The 18849-nt window shown below is 42.0% G+C and overlaps 1 pseudogene; it reads right to left on the bottom strand.

The window, feature by feature from the left end:
- The window catches only part of LOC145105843 (uncharacterized), a 116544-nt pseudogene extending 97991 nt beyond the window's left edge, over positions 1-18553 (bottom strand).
- Positions 18554-18849: the final 296 nt, after the last annotated feature.

The following is an 18849-nucleotide window of genomic DNA, read 5'->3' as shown; positions in this document are numbered from 1 at the left end:
TAAAATTGATGATCGACCATCCAAATTACATCAAAAATAGTTAAATAAGAAGCAGAAATTAAAATGAAACCCTAAAAGTCCATGGGCCAAATACAAACCCAAAAACAAAACCCAAAAATTAAGGAAAAATAACAAAATTGTTCATAACTCCATTTAGAAAGTGATTTCTGGAATGAAAAATGGGTAAGTCCCCATTGGGGACTTATCTAGACGTGCTCCTTGCTCCAAGCTTCGATTTGACTGGTCGTAGGCCCGAAACGGAGATTCGTAGCCAAAGTTATGGCCATTTCCGTGAAGCCCCTTTAGTCACACGATCGTGGGCCTCTAGGAACGCAAGGGCCCGATCCTCCACACTAGGGCCCGCATCATCCCCTCCTGGGTAGACAAAATTCGACCTCGAATGTGCACCATGGTCATCATCAGAAGAATCCCCATAATAAGGAAGCAAATGCTTGACATTGAAAACATCGGAACAACGAATGTGGCTTGGCAACTGTAGACGGTAAGCATTGGAATTAATCTTCTCCACAATCTCCACCGGTCCAATCTTCTTAGCTGACAGCTTGTTGTACTCACCAACCGAAAAACGATCTTTAGTCAAAACAGCCCAAACAAACTCACCTACTTCAAAATCAACATGTCTGTGTTTTTTTATCTGCATCTTGCTTGTACTTGGAGTTAGCTCGGACCAAGTTGTCATGAACAGCCTTATGAACATCATGCAGTCCTCCAACAAAATCCAACACTTTCTTTGGAACAACCCTAGAAATAGGCAGTGACATCAAATCAAGTGGTCCCCGTGGCTGAATAGAATAGACCATCTGGAATGGACTATATCCAGTACTTCGGTTGATAGCATGATTATGAGCAAACTCAGCTTGACAAAGCTTCTGATCCCAGGTCTTCACATGATCACCCACTAAACACCGCAAAATATTACCAAGGGATCGATTGACAACCTCTGTTTGGCCATCCGTTTGAGGATGATATGCACTACTAAAATTGAGCTGAGTGTTCACCATTTTCCATAGGCTGCGCCAAAAATGACTCAAAAACCTAGTGTCTCGATCCGAAACAATAAAAGACGGCAATCCATGCAAACGGTAGACGTCTCGAAAGAATAACTGGGCCACATTAACTGCATCCGTCATCTTTTTGCAAGGAATAAAGTGCACCATCTTAGAAAAACGATCAACAACCACAAATATTGAATCATTTCCCCGTTGAGTACGTGGTAAACCGAACACAAGATCCATGCTGATGTCTACCCAAGGTTGTGATGGAAGAGGCAAAGGCATATAGAGGCCTGCATTGGTAGATGTGCCCTTTGACACCTGACAGATTCGACACCGTTTAACATATCTATCCACCTCCTTGCGCATTGTAGGCCAAAAATAAGATGATTGTACCAACTGTAAAGTGCGATCTCGGCCGACATGCCCTTCACCATGCAGCTCCCTAATGATTTGAAGGCGGAGACTAGAATCAGGGATGCACAATTGATTGCCTTTGAAAAGAAAACCTTCATGCAGTAGAAAATCAGACATCTGTCCAGATTGTATACCCTGCAGAACAACAGAAAAATAAGGATCAACCGTTAGCTGCTCCATTAGGACATCCATCCCCGGCACACCAACCCTCATGGAAACTAGCAAATTACTCCTCCGACTCAATGCATCAGCCACACGATTTGACATCCCAGACTTGTGTTTCACCACGAAAGTGAATTTTTCCAAGAACGACATCCACCTCCCATGTTTGTGTGACACCTTATCTTGACTGCGAATATGTCTTAATGAATCATGATGTGTGAACAAAACAAATTCCTTATGAAAGAAATAATGGCGCCAATGCTTTACAGCTTGGACCACTGCATAGAACTCAACATCATAAGTGCTATAATGCAGCTTTGGCCCCGTCAACTTCTCACTAAAATAGGCAACCGGTCGTCCTCCTTGACTTAGAACTGCTCCAATCCCAACCTTGGAAGCATCCGTGTGTAATTCAAACACTTGAGAAAAGTCTGGCAATACAAGGATCGGTGATGTAGTAAGCTTCTCTTTTACTAATTGGAAAGCTGATTCTGCTACTTCGGTCCAAGTAAAGGCCTTCCGTTTCATACAATCAGTCACCGGTGCCATAATGGAACTAAAGTTTGGAATAAACCTCCTATAGAATGAAGCAAGGCCGTGAAAGCTTCGAACTTTAGTGATGGTAGTTGGACTTGGCCATTGTCTGACAGCTGCTACTTTAGACTCGTCCACCTGTATTCCTTCCCCAGAAACAACGTACCCCAAGAACAAGACTTTAGGAACCATAAACACACATTTCTTCAGAGTTGCATACAAACTATCCCGTCGAAGTACGGTCAAAACCTGCCTCACATGCTTGACATGCTCACCAAAAGTAGCACTTTAAATAAGTATGTCATCAAAATAAACGACTACAAATTTACCAATAAAGGGCCTGAACAACTGGTTCATCACACGCACAAATGTACTAGGACCGTTTGATAAACCGAAAGGCATCACCAACCACTCATACAATCCTTCACGAGTCTTGAAGGCAGTCTTCCACTCATCCCCAGGCCTAAGTCGTATCTGATAGTACCCGCTCTTCAAGTCCAGTTTCGTAAAGATAGAGGCACCGCTAATCTGGTCAAGTAGGTCATCAATTCGAGGAATTGGAAATCTGTACCTCATCGTGATCTTATTGATGGCGCGACTATCAACACACATACGCCAAGTACCATCCTTTTTAGGAGTCAACAAAGCAGGAACTGCACACGGGCTCATGCTCTCCCGAACATGACCTTTTGAAATCAAGTCCTCCACCTGTCGTCGCAACTCCTCATGCTCTCCGGGACTCATTCTGTAATGTGGCCTATTAGGCAACTGAGCTCCTGGTTGTAAATCAATATGATGCTCGATGTCACGTAAAGGTGGCAAACCATCAGGTAATTCATTAGGGAAAACATCAGCGAATTCCTTGAGCAGAGGAACCATAGCCTCAGGAATTTCAACCTCCTTAGCGACTTCCTTCCCGAGCAATACAAAAATTTCACCTTCCGCCTCCAACTCGTCTTCAAACTGATTAAGGGTCAGTAGAGTACCCGAAGGTCTCGGAACTGGCTCCTTTGGCTTACTGGGAACCAATGTTATCTTCACACCACCAAACAAGAAACTGTAAGTATTAGTCCGCCCGTTATGATCTATGTTACGATCATACTCCCAAGGTCTGCCCAACAAGAAATGACAAGCATCCATAGCAACCACATCACACCACACATCATCTTTATACGTGGTACCAACAGAAAATTAAACAAGGGCTCGTTTAGATACAGTGACCTCGCCACCCTTCTTAAGCCACTGTAGCTTGTAAGGCTTAGGGCGATTTTCTGTTTTCAAAGCCAACTTTTGAACTGCTTCTTCAAATATAAGGTTATCACAACTTCCTGAATCAATAACAAAAGTACAAACCTTTCCCAAAATAGTACATGTCGACTGAAAGATATTGTGTTTGAGCCAATCATCACCAATAACTTTTGGTGTAAAACAAGACCGCCTTACCACCAAATTTACCCCCACATCTCCAGTTATAACTTCCTCTTCGCATTGATGCTCTTCGTCATACACAGGGGGATCTTCGTAATTTTCACTGGCATCATCATTTTGCCAATCATCTTGCTCAGCAAACAAATGACGTTTTCCGACCTTCTTGCACTCTGATTGTCGGTGACCTGTCTCCCCACAACTAAAACACTTCAAGCTGCTACTAACAGTTGTCCTAGGATTTGGTCCAACACTGTTAGATGTCGGTCTTTGTTGATTAGGCACAACACGGGGTACCATACCACCCGTCCCGGAACTTCCTCCAATATTAGCAGTTGAAGACGAACCGCCCACCCGACGACTTTGTTTCTCAAAAGCCAACGCCCGTTGGTACGCTTCAGAAATAGATACCGGGTCAAACATATTTACAGAGTCCATGATTTGGACCCGTAGACCCCCAATATATCGAGCAACGAGTTGTTCCTCTATCTCCTGGATATCGTTTCGGGCAATCAATTGGTAGAACTCAGTTGTGTAATCGTCAACTGATTTGGCACCCTGCTTCAGATTTTGCAACCGTTGGTACATGAACCTTTGAAAGTTATGGGGTAGGAAGTTGGATCGTAAACACTTCTTCATCTTCCTCCAAGTTACGACCTTTGACTTTCCGAGCCTGTCTCGTGTCAGTTTTAGTTTTTGCCACCATGCAGATGCCCTACCACGTAGCCTGGTAGCAATCAATGACACTCTTTTGTTTTCAGGGACTTCTTTGAACTCAAAAACTTCCTCAATAGTAGCCAACCAGTTGATGAACCCCTCCGGATTCGAACTGACCCCATCGAATTCTAGGATATCAATTCTCATTCCGGCCTCCCAACGCCTATTGTCACCTCTATGATCACGCCTTGGCCGCCTTTCTAGATCGTCTTCAGAATATGAATCGTCACTGCCGCCGAACGGGTTCCCAAATTCACCATCTTCCACTTGAGAATGTGTTCGAGACCTTTTCACTCCTCGATTCATCAGTTCGACCATCCTATCAGTCAGTTGGTCAACCATTTGATCCATCCTCTCCTCCATTCGTGCCATAATGCGTTCTTCTAGTTCTTGCTCATGAACATTAGCGGGCGTCCTGTTTCTCCTCGGAGGCATTTTGAACCAGGAATTCAGCTCTGATACCAACTGATGCAGCGCAAAAAAACAGCACAAAGATAACCAAGAATGAACCTGTTGATTCTAAAAGAATAGCCAGGACAATATCTTCAAAACCACGTTGATTCTACGAATACCGTGGGATTGGCTTCAAAATCTGGGTTAACACACAGAATTTGGGAGAAAATCGAAAGTTCATAAAATTGATGATCGACCATCCAAATTACATCAAAAACAGTTAAATAAGAAGCAGAAATTAAAATGAAACCCTAAAAGTCCATGGGCCAAATACAAACCCAAAAACAAAACCCAAAAATTAAGGAAAAATAACAAAATTGTTCATAAATCCATTTAGAAAGTGATTTATGGACTCAAAAATGGGTAAGTCCCCTATGGGGACTTATCTAGACGTGCTCCTTGCTCCAAGCTTCAATTTGACTGGTCGTACGCCCGAAACGGAGATTCGTAGCCAAAGTTATGGCCATTTCCGTGAAGCCCTTTTAGTCACACGATCGTGGGCCTCTAGGAACGCAAGGGCCCGATCCTCCACACTAGGGCCCGCATCATGAAGGCAACCCAAAAGGACCATGCTCATAATCGGGTCAAGTACATACCAAAATAGTTATGGGCTTAGACACCTAATCCAACATTTATATCCGAATATCATGATATGAAGTAGCCATGCAGATAATATCATGTCGTCTAGCCTATTAGAAGCATATTATAGGTTGAACTTGAAGCATCTATGTAATCGTTTCAAGAAATAATATAACGCTTGGTTATATTAATGTGTTAAATGGATATGTGAAATTCTTGTATGGTGACTTGGAAAAATTACGAGACAATACCTGGAACGAGTATGAGTTGGTGAGAATGGTAGTTGAGGCCTATACTACTGGAAGCATAGGACTCGCACTTGCCTCTCGAATGAGATCTAAGACTGGAGTCATCACTGTCATCCTCATATACACGTATCGGATCGGGGCACTCTCTTCTCTACGGCTCAGGGCGTCGGCTACCACATTAGCCTTGCCCGGATCATACACGATCCCACAATCAGAATCTTTCACCACATTCAACCATCTCCTCTGTCTCATGTTCAGGTTGGGCGGATCCATAAGATACTTTAAACTTTTATGGTCCGTGAATATGGTACACCGAACTCGGTACAGATAGTGATGCCAGATCTTGAGAGCAAATACCACCGCCCACAGCTCTAGATCATGGGTGGGATATCTCGTCTCATGAGGCTTGAACTGCCTCGATGCGTATGCTATCATGTGCCCTCTCTGCATCAGTACCGCACCCATGCCTATAATAGATGCATCGCAATAAACCACAAAATCCTCCATTCCTTCCGGAAGGGCTAACACCGGGGCTTCACACAACCTCTGGCGAAGAGTCTCAAATGAGGTTTGCTGCTCGGGACCCCAAGTAAAAGTAACGCCCTTCCGGGTCAACCTGGTGAAGGGGACGGAAATCTTTGAGAAATCTCTGATAAATCTCCGATAGTAACCGGCCAGTCTCAGAAAACTCCTGATCTCGGTGGGGGGATCTCGGCACCTCCCATCTCATAACTGCCTCAATCTTGGCCGGATCGACCAAAATACCATTCTGATTAACGAGGTGTCCCAGGAACTGGACTTCTCGTAACTAGAAATCACACTTGGAGAACTTGGCATAGAGCCTCTCCGATCTCAGTACACCAAGAATCTCTCTAAGATGCTCCTCATGCTGCTCTCTGGATCTCGAATACACCAAGATATCGTCGATGAACACGATCACCGATCGATCCAACATAGGCCTGCACACCCGGTTCATGAGGTCCATGAACGCTTTCGGAGCGTTGGTGAGCCCGAAAGGCATCACCACGAACTCATAGTGCCCATAACGCGTCCTAAAGGCCGTCTTCTGGACATCCTCCTCGCGGACTCTCATCTGATGATACCCAGACCTCAAATCGATCTTGGAAAAAAAAGACGCCCCCTGCAACTGATTGAAGAAATCGTCGATCCTCGGAAGTGGGTAACGGTTTTTCACCGTCAACTTGTTCAACTCCCGGTAATCAATGCACATCCGGTATGAACCATCCTTTTTCTTAACAAAAAGGATCGGAGCTCCCCACAGCGAGCTACTCGGCCTGATAAACCCTTTCCCCAGCAGCTCCTGGAGCTGCGAGCTACTCGGCCTGATGACGTACGCCAGAAATCCCATACAACCCTGCTGAAAACTCTGTCTCGCTCTGGCAGCAGAGCAGAAAGCTGATCCAGATCTAGTACCCTCGTCATATACTGTAAGTACTCCCCCACTAGGGTCTCGTATAGTCACTAACTGTCGCTCACAGTCTGTCACAGCTCCAAATCGGCTCAACCAGTCCATGCCCACTATGACACAGACATCACCCATGGCGATCGGTACCAGGTCTATAGGAAACTTTACACCAAAAATATCTAGGGTACACTCACGGATCACGTCAGTAGCAAAAAACCGCATGCTCATCGGCTATAGAAACCCTCAAAGGCCGACTCAACACCTCACGTCGGATACTGATGTGACGACTAGAAGCTACGGACACAAAAGATTGACTCGCACCCGAGTCAAATAACACCAAGGCAGGTACAGAACTCACAAGAAAAGTACTTATATTCAACACAATATAAGCACAAAATATCTCAAAAGAACAATAATAAGAATAAATACCGACCACAACGTCAGGTGCTGCACGGACATCCTCCGCTGTCAGCTGAAAGGCTCTTCCACGAACCCTCGGTGTCTCGGCCTTTGTTGGCCGACTCTCAGTAGCACGCACAGAAGTAGGTGCAGATCCTTGGGCTGATCCCTGTACGAGATGAGGTTACTCGGCCTTCCGATGGCCGGTCTGGTTGCAATGGAAGCAAACTAAGAACCCCTTGGGGCAATCCTTCGCCATGTTCCCCTCCTTGCCACATTTGTAGCAGATCCCCGCACTACATGAACCCTCGTGACTGTTGCCGCACTTGCCATAAGTGCGGCCCTTCTGGCCCCTAACCCTGGTATCAGCGGGCTTAGCCCGCTTCGTCGCCGACTGTGATTGTACTGGTCTCCGGTCCCTACCTCGGTACTCCTCCTCTTCCCTGGTCTGCAGTTCAATCTCAATCTCCCTCCTCCTAGCATTGGCTTGAAGCTCAGCCAATGTACTGTACGACGAGTTCGCCATGAACTCTCGTATGTCCCTCCTCAGTATGCTCAAATATTGGCTCACACGTGCCTGCTCAGTGGACATGTGCTCAAGGCAAAACATCGCCCTCTCGTGGAACATCCTCGAAATCTCAGTCACTGACTATGTCTTCTGCTAGAGAGACAGAAACTCATGTGCCAAACGTTCCCTCTAAAACGGGGGAACATACTCGTCTCGGAACATCTGAACAAACCTCTCCCACGTCACTGCAGCATGATATGTAGCGGCAAAGCCGTTTGTCACAAACCTCCACCAGTCCTTTGCTCCCAAGCGAAGCTGGTTCAGCGCAAACCAAACTCTCAAGTGATTTGGGCATTAACATGTGTAAAAACACCCCTCGATATCAGAGATCCATCTCATCATAGCAATCGGATCCTATATCCCATCAAACTACGGTGGCTTCGTGATGCTGAACTCCCGGAACAACAGCGAGCCACCTCCCTGAGGCCAAGCAGTGGCGGCAGCAGCAGCAGCCTCAGTGACTGCAGTGTATCGCTCATCAAATGTCTCTATCATGATGGTCTTAATAGACCCAAACATCTCTGGAATCTCTGCTCGGATAGTTGCGACCACCTCCTTGTGAATCATCCTCCATATCTCCTCATCACTAGTCCCACTGCCTCCAGGGTTGTGGCGTGTACCCACCATGATGTATCTGAAACACAACTCAAAATAATTAGAGACTCGCTCGAGTATACTCACACTCGATCACTCGCCCCTACTTGTTACTTAGCATCCTAAGGATTCTTACTTGGACTGCTCACCGATCCGGTGCTTTCAGTAGTACGGGCGCAATACTACCTTCCACACTGCATCAGTATTCACCCCAAGTTCTCCTCCGAGGATCCAAGTTGTATGTACTCTATATCTCATCAACACAAACTACTCTCTCAGTAGACCCCTCATAAGCTTAACTAGGTGTCTCTCATAGATTTCATCCCAACTCAAAAACCCTCTCTCGATGATCCCTGCTAAATACTCTTACTCAGTTCATACTTCAAAAGCAAATCGCAGATAGTAGCAACTGCTCGACTAAGGCATCACAAATCAGGAAACTCTAGCCCTAATACCTAGCCTACTCTCTATCATGCATAATATCTCATAAAATATATCATAGATATCTCATAACACGAAAATAAGGGTATTTTGGGAAATCACCGTTCGAGCTCTGGCTGATTGTACACACTGCTTCAACTCGTTTTCTCTTAAACTCTTTCTCATTTTGGAAAAATATATTTATTTTTGAAAATATTTCTCAAATCCTCAGTTTGAGTCCAAACACACCCGGAGGTGCATCCGAATCCCTCAAACCAAGGCTCTGAAACCAACTTGTAACAACATGAATTTTCAAACCACATTTTTCAAATTTAAAACACAATTTTTCTCAATTCAAACATCTCAAAATGTCATAATCATCAAAACATAAATCCACAACTGTATAAATAGCAAATCCAGTATCCTCTCAAAACAATGACTCAACTCTCTAGTGTGTGTACAATCAAGCCGGCGCCTTCCTGTGATCCTGAGAAGTACCTGAAATACATAACACATAACACGGTAAGCACAAAGCTTAGTGAGTTCCCCAAAATACCATACACAGCTCGTCAGCCACTCGAGGCTAAAACTCAATAAGACCCTCCGGTCAACGTGTCTTAGTGGGACCCTCCGGTCCCACAACTCAGTTTAACCTATTGGTCCCTCAACTCAGCAACTCAATATAATACACAGTATGCATATCTCAAAACAAATAACAGGATATCTCAATACACAACACATACACATAAGACCGTCTGTCACACATAAGTTACCACTCAAGGTAAGTATAGTGACAAGACTAACCTCGTAAGCTAGCAAGTGAAAGTCTCGTACTCGGAAATGTCGAACTAGAATCACCGGTCTAGCCTCCACCTAACACATATGATAATTATGCCTAATTAATAATGGCTATCAAGAAGCTAGACTAACCCTTCTATAAGCTCACAGACGGGTAAAACACCATTTTACCCCTCCATGGGCTTAATAGTCCACAAATTCACCAAACCCTAAAAGTCCACAAAAGTCAATGGCAAGGAGTACGCTCCGCGTACTAGATCTCTACGTTGGGCGTATTCGGCTGCCATAGAGATATCGGGGATGCTTGACCCCTACGTCGCGCGTACTGGGATTGCGCCCAGCGTAAGTCCCAATTTCACTCATCTCACATTTTTGGTCTTAATTCGTTAAGACGTTGGCTCATATCACATATCTGGACTCCTCAATGCCTCTTAATCCATAAAGTCAGTGACTTTAAGCCTTTGCATGGTTGATTTGGTCACAAACACCCAAAACACTCATCCCCTTTCCACAAAAAGCTCATAACTCATGCATGGCTTGTTTTTAACGACCAAGACTGGATTTTTATGACTTTACACCCCAAAATACACTAGAAAGGGATGGATCACGACCTCTAGGGCTCATTAACTCATAAAGCCTCCATCTTTTCGTATAAAACCCTAAAATGCTCCATATAAATGCACAAATCAAAAGGGTGAGAAAGCTTAAAGCTTTTTACCTCTAAGTGAAGCATTCCAAACTGCTAAGCTCAGATCCAAAGGCCTGGACTCCAACTCCTTCTCCTCCAAGGCTTTTTCTCCACTTCAAGACCACAAGAATACACTCGCAAGCTCTTAAATGCACTCACAAGCTATAAGAACGATGATTTAGGGTTAGGAAGGTTTGGTAGCTGGGAATGGTGGCCAGGAATAAGGCCATGATATCCTTTAAATAGGGGGCACACCAAAGATTAGGGTTTCATTCTGGGCCTAGTACGCCCAGCTTACCCACGGGTACGCCCAGTGTACTAGGTGGTCTCTGCGTCACATGCACGCTTACGAGTACGCTAAGCGTACACTCTAGTACGCCCCGCGTACTCATTTATCACCATTTTTCTAATAAGGGCCAAAATGGACAATAGCTCAAAAGATCAAGGTTTACAAAATATACCTGGACTTGGGATGTTACAGTAACTTTCTAACAAATTAATTGGAGTACTCAAAAATTCCAAGGCCACTAATGGAACCTATGACTTTCGATGAAACCATGTAGCGATTTACTTCCCATCTATCTAAGCTTTTATAATTAGGTGGGTAGATATAAGTATCATTGGGGGGAATACTCATTGAGTCTCAAAGGCCACAGATTGGTTCCACTCCTAAACTATTAATTATTGAATATATATAACTAGACTCGAAGTGCAGAAATTAAACAGATAATACATTGAACTTGACATACTTTATTTTAACAGAAAGGACCCAAGAGATAAATCATCAGTGGTATGCTTTTTATTAGATCTAGATATTCACAAAGCAAGACCTTAGAGTTATCATCAAATCATCTAATACAAATAAACTAGGACTCGGAAGCCACAAATAAACTATAATATGTTGGCTTAACCAGACCTTAGAGTTATCATTAAATCATCTAATACAACACTTGCAAACTAGCTCTAACACAATAATATCAAGATTTTAAATTTACCAGATTTTTAAATTTAGACCATTTTTTCTAATCTATGTATATAAACTTTTAAATCTAGGCTTTTTTAAGTATGCTTGTTATCCTTCTTTGGATCCCCATAGCCCACACTTAAATTATACATTTCCCTCATTATATATTGTAAGTCCCCAATCTGCTTGTGTATCAATCAGATCTGTTTGATGGTGCGGAATCCCAATCAAACGGATGATGCCAGATCAAATGAAGAAGAAGGAGAAGTAGAAGATGATGAATCCTGTATGAATTGATATTAATTAAGATCTAGATACAAGATTCACACACACACTAACATACACTAAATCTCCTCTCTTCTCTCTCTCTTTCTCTCTCTAAAACACCTTGGGGTTCACACACTTAAGCTCTCCACTCCTTGCTACAATTATGCACTCCTCACCCTATATATAGTAGACATGGGTCGTGAATGGGTTCACGGCCGTAAACATGTTCACGACCGTAAACACAGCCGTAAACACGTATACGGCCGTAAACACCAAGCTGTTTACGGTCAAAGACGCACAAATACATTTTCCTAGAAAAGTAAAGTATAAACCATAATTTTAGACCCAACAATCTCCCCCTTGGTTTATAGCTTTCTTTTCTAACTGACCCAACAAACTCCCCCTAAAAAGTAGCTGGATTTTCTTGTTAATCTTCATCGGGAGCTTGGCTTTAGCATTAATCTTCAATTTTCTTCACAGCTTCAAGATGAACTTGATGAATCTTCAATGAATGACTTCATCTTGAGCAGTTGGGCTTTTCTTCAGGATTTGACTTTGAATGTACGTTGGGTGAGGAGGCTTCTTGATAAGATTCTTGAAAGATAGCGCTTTCAGCTTGAGAATCTTCAGAGAGAATAGAGAACGAAACTTGTAGATCACTTCAGCAGGTACAAGATAGCAGCAAATTGATTGAGGAGGATTCAATGCAACTTGATACATAATCTTCAAGTCAGCTTCACCTTGCTTCAGGGGTTGAAGGATTGAATGTTGAAAGAATAATCTTCATTTCTTGCTCCTTCGAATGAGAATTCTTCGATGCTCACGGATGAAGCCTTGGCTCAGAAATATCGATACAGTCTCCATGAGCCTCATCTATACCTGAATTCACTTTTCAAGACAAAACAAAACTAAAAGAAAACTTAGCACACAATATTTTTGGATTTTTCATATTTTCTGAAAAAGATTCAAAAACCAAACAAAAAAATTAAAAACTTAAAAAATCCAAAAATAGTGTTATTTCTGTTTTATTTTTTTTTTCAGAAAAATCCAAAAACATTAAAAATAAAAAATAAATCCAAGAATATATTGTTAATGGAATGTGCTTGTAGGTGATGTGTTGGGAAGTGATAATCAAGTGATAACGGACAGCCTGAATCTGTGTAAGGTGCCAAAGTCGAATTGTCTGTGCTCTGTGTTCGATGCCCGGGTAGGCACGAAGGGTGTTTTAAATAGACGGGACTAGGATCAGATGAACTTTAGGAGTTTTAAGACTTGACAAATCTTAACCTAAATAGTTCTATTTAGCCTGACCATACGACGCTTGACTAGGTTGAGCAGAGAGATATACATGGGAATCTGCAGATACATTAAATGACTCTGTCCTTAATTCCGATATTGACGGGGTGATTGGGGAATTCCGATAAATTATGTCTATAGGAAATTATTTTCTTGCTCTCTTTCTGTTAGTCATATGTTGCCTCCTCTGCGTGATTGAAATACATCCGACCTGGACTGCAACATATGCAACTCTATTTCTATGCATCTTCTATCTATGCAATTCTTCCTATCTGTTAGTCATATGTTGTCTCCTTTGTGTGATTGAAATACATCCGACCTGGTACACAACATATGCATCATTCTACTTCTCAATTCCTCCAAATCTGGTTAGTCATATGTTTCACCCTTTGCGAGATTGGAAGAGATCCGACCTGGGTGTATAGCATATGCATTCTAAATCTGACTTCTTCCTTAATAATTTTCTGCTCATCTGAAGTAAGGAGTATTCTGGAAGACCTTGATTATTGGGGTATGTCAGGAAGCGGGAAACATGTTCTAGTACATTTAAAATTGAACAATCACTAGGTTGTCTGTAGATCTCGCTGCTCAATTTAGGTGGACAACAATATCTTTGGTCGTCGTCAGCTGAGTGGTCCTTTAGGAATATTATCTAGGAACATAGGATCATATTGTCTTGTCACTTGTAGTATGTCATAATTTTGTCACAATCTCTCGTGTTTAAGTGGACCACAATACCGGCGATTGACCAGATCTATTAATGAAGGGAGAGTTACTGATAAATGAATAAAGGCTGTCTAAAAACTTTCATCCCAAAGCACTCTTAAAGTTAGATATCATTTCTATTTTTGTTAAATTTTGTTCATAGTTTTCTTCTAACTTAAAAATTAGGGGAGAATTAAAAAAAAATAAAAATAAAAATAAAATTAAAACCAAACAAAAATTAAAAAATTAAAAAAATCCAAAAATAGTGTTATTTCTGTTTTATTTCTTTTTATTTCTTTTTTTTTTATTTTTAATGTTTTTGGATTTTTCTGAAAAAAATAAAACAAAAATAACATTATTTTTGGATTTTTTAAGTTCTTAATTTTTTTGTTTGGTTATTGATTATTTCTCCCCCTAAATTTGTGCATGGGTGAAACTGAAATAAAAATGCGCAAATTTAAACTTACCAAAAAAAATTAGTCCTCAAAACGAAGCATTTTCAAAAAGCTCACAAGCACATCGAATCGAGCTTTGTTGAACGGCTTGGTGAACAAATCTGACACATTATTAGCAGTGGGAACCGGTTCTAGCCGAATGAGCGAACGCTCATAACAATCTATGATGAAATGAAGTTTGATGTCGATGTGCTTGGTTTTCGAGTGCTGGACAGGATTTTTAGCAATTTGAATTGCATCCTCATTATCACAGAATATAGGGGTTTCTAGATAGTTCAAACCGTAATCCAACAGTTGATGTTGGATCCATATAACTTGAGAACAACAAGCAGAGGCAGCAACATATTCCGCTTCTGCTGTTGGGGTTGAGACGGTGTGCTGTTTCTTGCACTGCCACGACACCAGCTTGTCTCCAAGGAATTGACACCCTCCTGATGTAGATTTCCTGTCAAGCTCACAGCCTCCATAATTACTGTCAGCAAATGCATATAAATCAAATTTAGAATTTTTCGGATACCAAAGACCCAATTTTGGGGTGGCTTTGAGGTACCGAAAGATTCTTTTGACAGCAATAAGATGTGAAAGTTTAGGATTAGCCTGATAACGTGCACATTGACAAACTGCAAACAAGATGTCTGGTCCGCTTGCAGTTAGATACATTAACGAACCGATCATTGATCTGTAATGAGTTTGATCTACGGATTCGCCATCAGTATCTGGAGTCAAGAGAGGTCTCTCGGCCATTGGCGTCAAGGCAGGTTTGGCGTCTTGAAACCCGAACTTCTCAAGTATATTGACCACATATTTTGCTTGATGAATAACGATTCCGGTTGTTCTTTGTTGGACCTGAAGCCCCAAAAACATGGTCATTTCACCTAAAGAGCTCATCTCGAACCTCTTCTTCATCACACCTTCGAACTCTTTGCAAAGCTGTGGACTTGTAGACCCGAAGATAATGTCATCAACGTAGATCTGGACTAGAATCTGATCATTACCCACATGCTTGATGAACAAAGTTTGATCGATAGTGCCGCGAGAATATCCATGTTCGAGCAAGTGCTTTGTGAGAGTTGCATACCATGCTCGAGGAGCTTGATGTAGCCCATACAACACCTTGTCCAACTTGTAGACATGATTGGGAAGCTTTGAGTTAACAAACCCAGGGGGTTGATCAACGTAAATTTCTTCCTTCACTTTTCCATACAAGAAAGTTGTCTTGACATCCATCTGATAAACAGCCAAGTGCATGTACGAAGCGTATGCAAGGAAGATACGGATAGCCTCCAAGTGAGCCACTGGAGCATAAACTTCAGTGTAGTCAAGACCCTCGATTTGTCTAAACCCACGAACCACCAATATTTCTTTATGACGCACTATGACTCCGGAATCATCTTGCTTATTGTGGTATACCCAGCGAGTGTCAAGAGACTTTTTGCCTTTAGGAACTTCAACCAGCTTCCAAACCCCAAGTTTTTTAAATTGGTTTAGCTCTTCATGCATAGCATCTACCCAGTTGGGCTCATTCAAAGCCATTTCAACGTTCTTGGGCTCTATTTGAGAGATAAAACAAGAATAAAGACATGTATTCACATCTCCACTCTGGCTTCTCGTTTTAACACCGTCACCCAGCTGGCCAATGACATTCTCGATCGGATGATCGCGTTGAATACGTGAAGGTATCTCTTGGCTGATGTCATTGAGTGAAACAGGAAGATTGTGAACATTAATAACTCCATCATCCGCCGAAGGATCCACATCAGAAGAACCAGTCTCATTAGTAGGATCTGCCACAAACTCATTTGCAATTTGCTCAGGAAAAAGAAGTTCCATAAAACTTTGAGTAACAGCGGAAGCATCTCGTGACATGAACTCTCTTTCATCAGGGGTAAGAGGAGTAGCATCAGCATCTGGAATTTGTTGTTGACTTGGAGATTCTGGACTAGGAATTGGAACAGAGGACTCCACCGAAGGAATCACAGAAGAAACTATCGGCAGTCTATAGACAACATCTTCGTCTTCATCTTCAGGTACAAACTTCGAACCAGAAGTAGAACCAGATACACTATCTAAACACATATTAAATGATTTGAACAAAGATGTGTAATCAAATAGCCAATCAGGACCCACTCTAGCATCTGTTTCATTCTCCTCCAGCCAGCGCACATCAAAGGATTCTACAATTTGCTTTGTTCTTTTGTTGTAGACCCTGTATGCAGTGCGAGCAGCATACCCCACGAAATAGCAGTCATCAGCTTTGGCATTGAACTTTGGGTTGGACTCCAGGTGAAGAAGGGTACAAGGGCAGCCAAATACACGGAAATGACTGACAGATGGCTTGTGACCGTATAGAATTTCGTATGGAGTCATCATTTGGGCTTTGTTGATTAAAACACGATTCTGAACATAACAAGCAGTGTTAATCGCCTCAGCCCAAAAGAAAACTGGTAACTTTGAGTCACACAGCATCGTCCTTGCAGCGTCTTAGAGCGTTCGATTCCTTCGTTCAGCAACACCATTTTGTTGAGGTGTGCGAACGGAACTGTATTGACGCACAATTCCCTTTTCTGCACAAAAATGATCAAGAACTGCATTCTTGAATTCTGTTCCATTATCAGTTCTAAGCGCCTTCACCCGGTTATTTGTTTGGTTCTCAATCATCATGATGAATTTCTTGATCAGATCAGATACCCTAGCTTTGTTGTTCAGGAAGAAAACCCACGTGAAACGAGAGAAGTCATCAATCACAACTAGACAATATGAATTTCTATTGATGCTTAGGACATTGATTGGACCAAATAAATCCATATGCAACAAGTGGAGCACCTGGCTGATTGAGTTGATTTGCTTAGGTAGGTGTAGTTTCCTGTGATGCTTTCCTTGTCCACATGACACACACTTTTCAAATGTTATAAAGTCTCTGACAGGCAGGTCGCGCACCATTTCATTTTTAGCAAGACAATTCAGATTCTTAGCGTTAGCATGGCCGAGTCATCGGTGCCACAACATAGCGTTTTGTTCTGAGGCTTTTGAGAAGAGGCAGGTGACTTGCTCAGGTATGTTGCTACTCATGTCTATAATGTAAGCATTTCCATCCCGCTTCGATTTGACAAGAATCCACTCATCCGGGATGACAATGCCTGGCTTTAAGATCAGACACTCTGTATCAGTGAAATGCGTTGAATAACCCTTGTCGCAGATCTGAGACACGTTTAACAAGATGTGCTTTAACTCGGAAGCATAGTTGACGTTCTCGAAACTCAGCACTCCGTTTGTTATAGTTCCGCTCTGTGTGATTTTTCTGCCTTCACCACCCGTAAAGGAAACAAATCCTCCGTTAAGCGTCTGAATGTCGTTCAATTGAGAAATGTCTCCTGTCATATGCCGGGAACAACCGCTGTCGACATACCATGGTCTGACGACATTCCTCCGCAACTGTCCCTGCAAAATGAGCGGGATCATTTAGATTTGGGGACCCATGTCATTACAACACTGGGTTGACCCTTAACGATCAAAGATTTATCTTTTAATCCTTTTGATTTTGAATCATCATGCAAAACATTTTCAGAGGATGATGATGATTGGTTGGAGGATAATTTGGTCACCCACTGGCATTTAGGTTTCTTAACATTCACGAGTGATTTTGAAGGAATTTTCTTTTCAGTTTGCTTTGAGTATTTGGATTTTCTACCAGAAGTGGTTGAAAAACTAGATTCACTCTTTGACGAAATCGACCTTGGCTTAGCCGAATTCGATTTTGGCAAACTGTTTGTAACTTTGTTATTGAAAACCTATTTGTTCTTTTGAAAAACTGCCCTTTTCTTGTTATTATTAGCCCTCCAATCATCATCTCGAGGACGAGATCTCGAAGACTTTCTAGTTAAAGACCTTCCTCGAGACTCGTTCTCTCCTCTTTGAGACAAAAAAATGCACAAATGTCCTATTAGGACAATTCCTAGCGACGTGACCAGCAGTACCATAGTTAAAACAAATCTGCTTATTATTATTGTAAATGGTACGGCCTTTGTCTGATTTGCTCTCTTTATTGACACTTTTCCTTTTCCCACAAGAACATGAGCAAGAATCAGATTGTGTGAAAGATGAGGGTGAACCAGGTTGTGTGCTTGATGAAGTAGATTTGTTAGAACAAGAGTTAGTAGATTTTACAAAAACAACATTAGAAACATCAGAATCATTTAAGTTTGACATCATTTTCTCACAATTAGAAACATCAGGTTTAACATCAAACACAAACTCATCACAAACAGGTACACCAAACTTAGACAGTAAATTATTAGACTCAAACTTCTCATCCTCTTGCTTTCCTTGATTTACTGACACATCTGCATTTGAAGTAGAAATGTTAGTATCCAAAACCCTAACACTAGGTCCTGTAGCCTGTTCAGCAGCAGGTTTGCCATAAACCATATAAGGTTCTCTGTCGATCGCTTCTTATGTTAAAGGAGTAACATAATATGAATGATTGAATGGAGGGGGACACTCTCATATCCTATTCCTGCTTGTTTATTATCCTTCCATTTCATTTGTTTTTCAATAATGGTTGCAACCTTCTCACTTGACACATCAAATTTTTTGAAATTAAAATCAACATTTTGAAAACGAGTTTTCAATGTGTCAAGTTCTGCAGTTACAACAGCAAGTTTGTCTTTAATGTGATCATAATTTACACACTTGTTGCTGTAATCTTCTTGTAATTTCCTGAA

The sequence above is a fragment of the Lactuca virosa genome, chromosome 4, assembly GCF_052849685.1.
Source record: "Lactuca virosa cultivar CGN04683 chromosome 4, Lactuca_virosa_CGN04683_v6, whole genome shotgun sequence".
NCBI lineage: Eukaryota > Viridiplantae > Streptophyta > Magnoliopsida > Asterales > Asteraceae > Lactuca > Lactuca virosa.
Note: the sequence above shows the minus strand (reverse complement) of the source record. Positions and strands in the feature narration are given on the sequence as shown.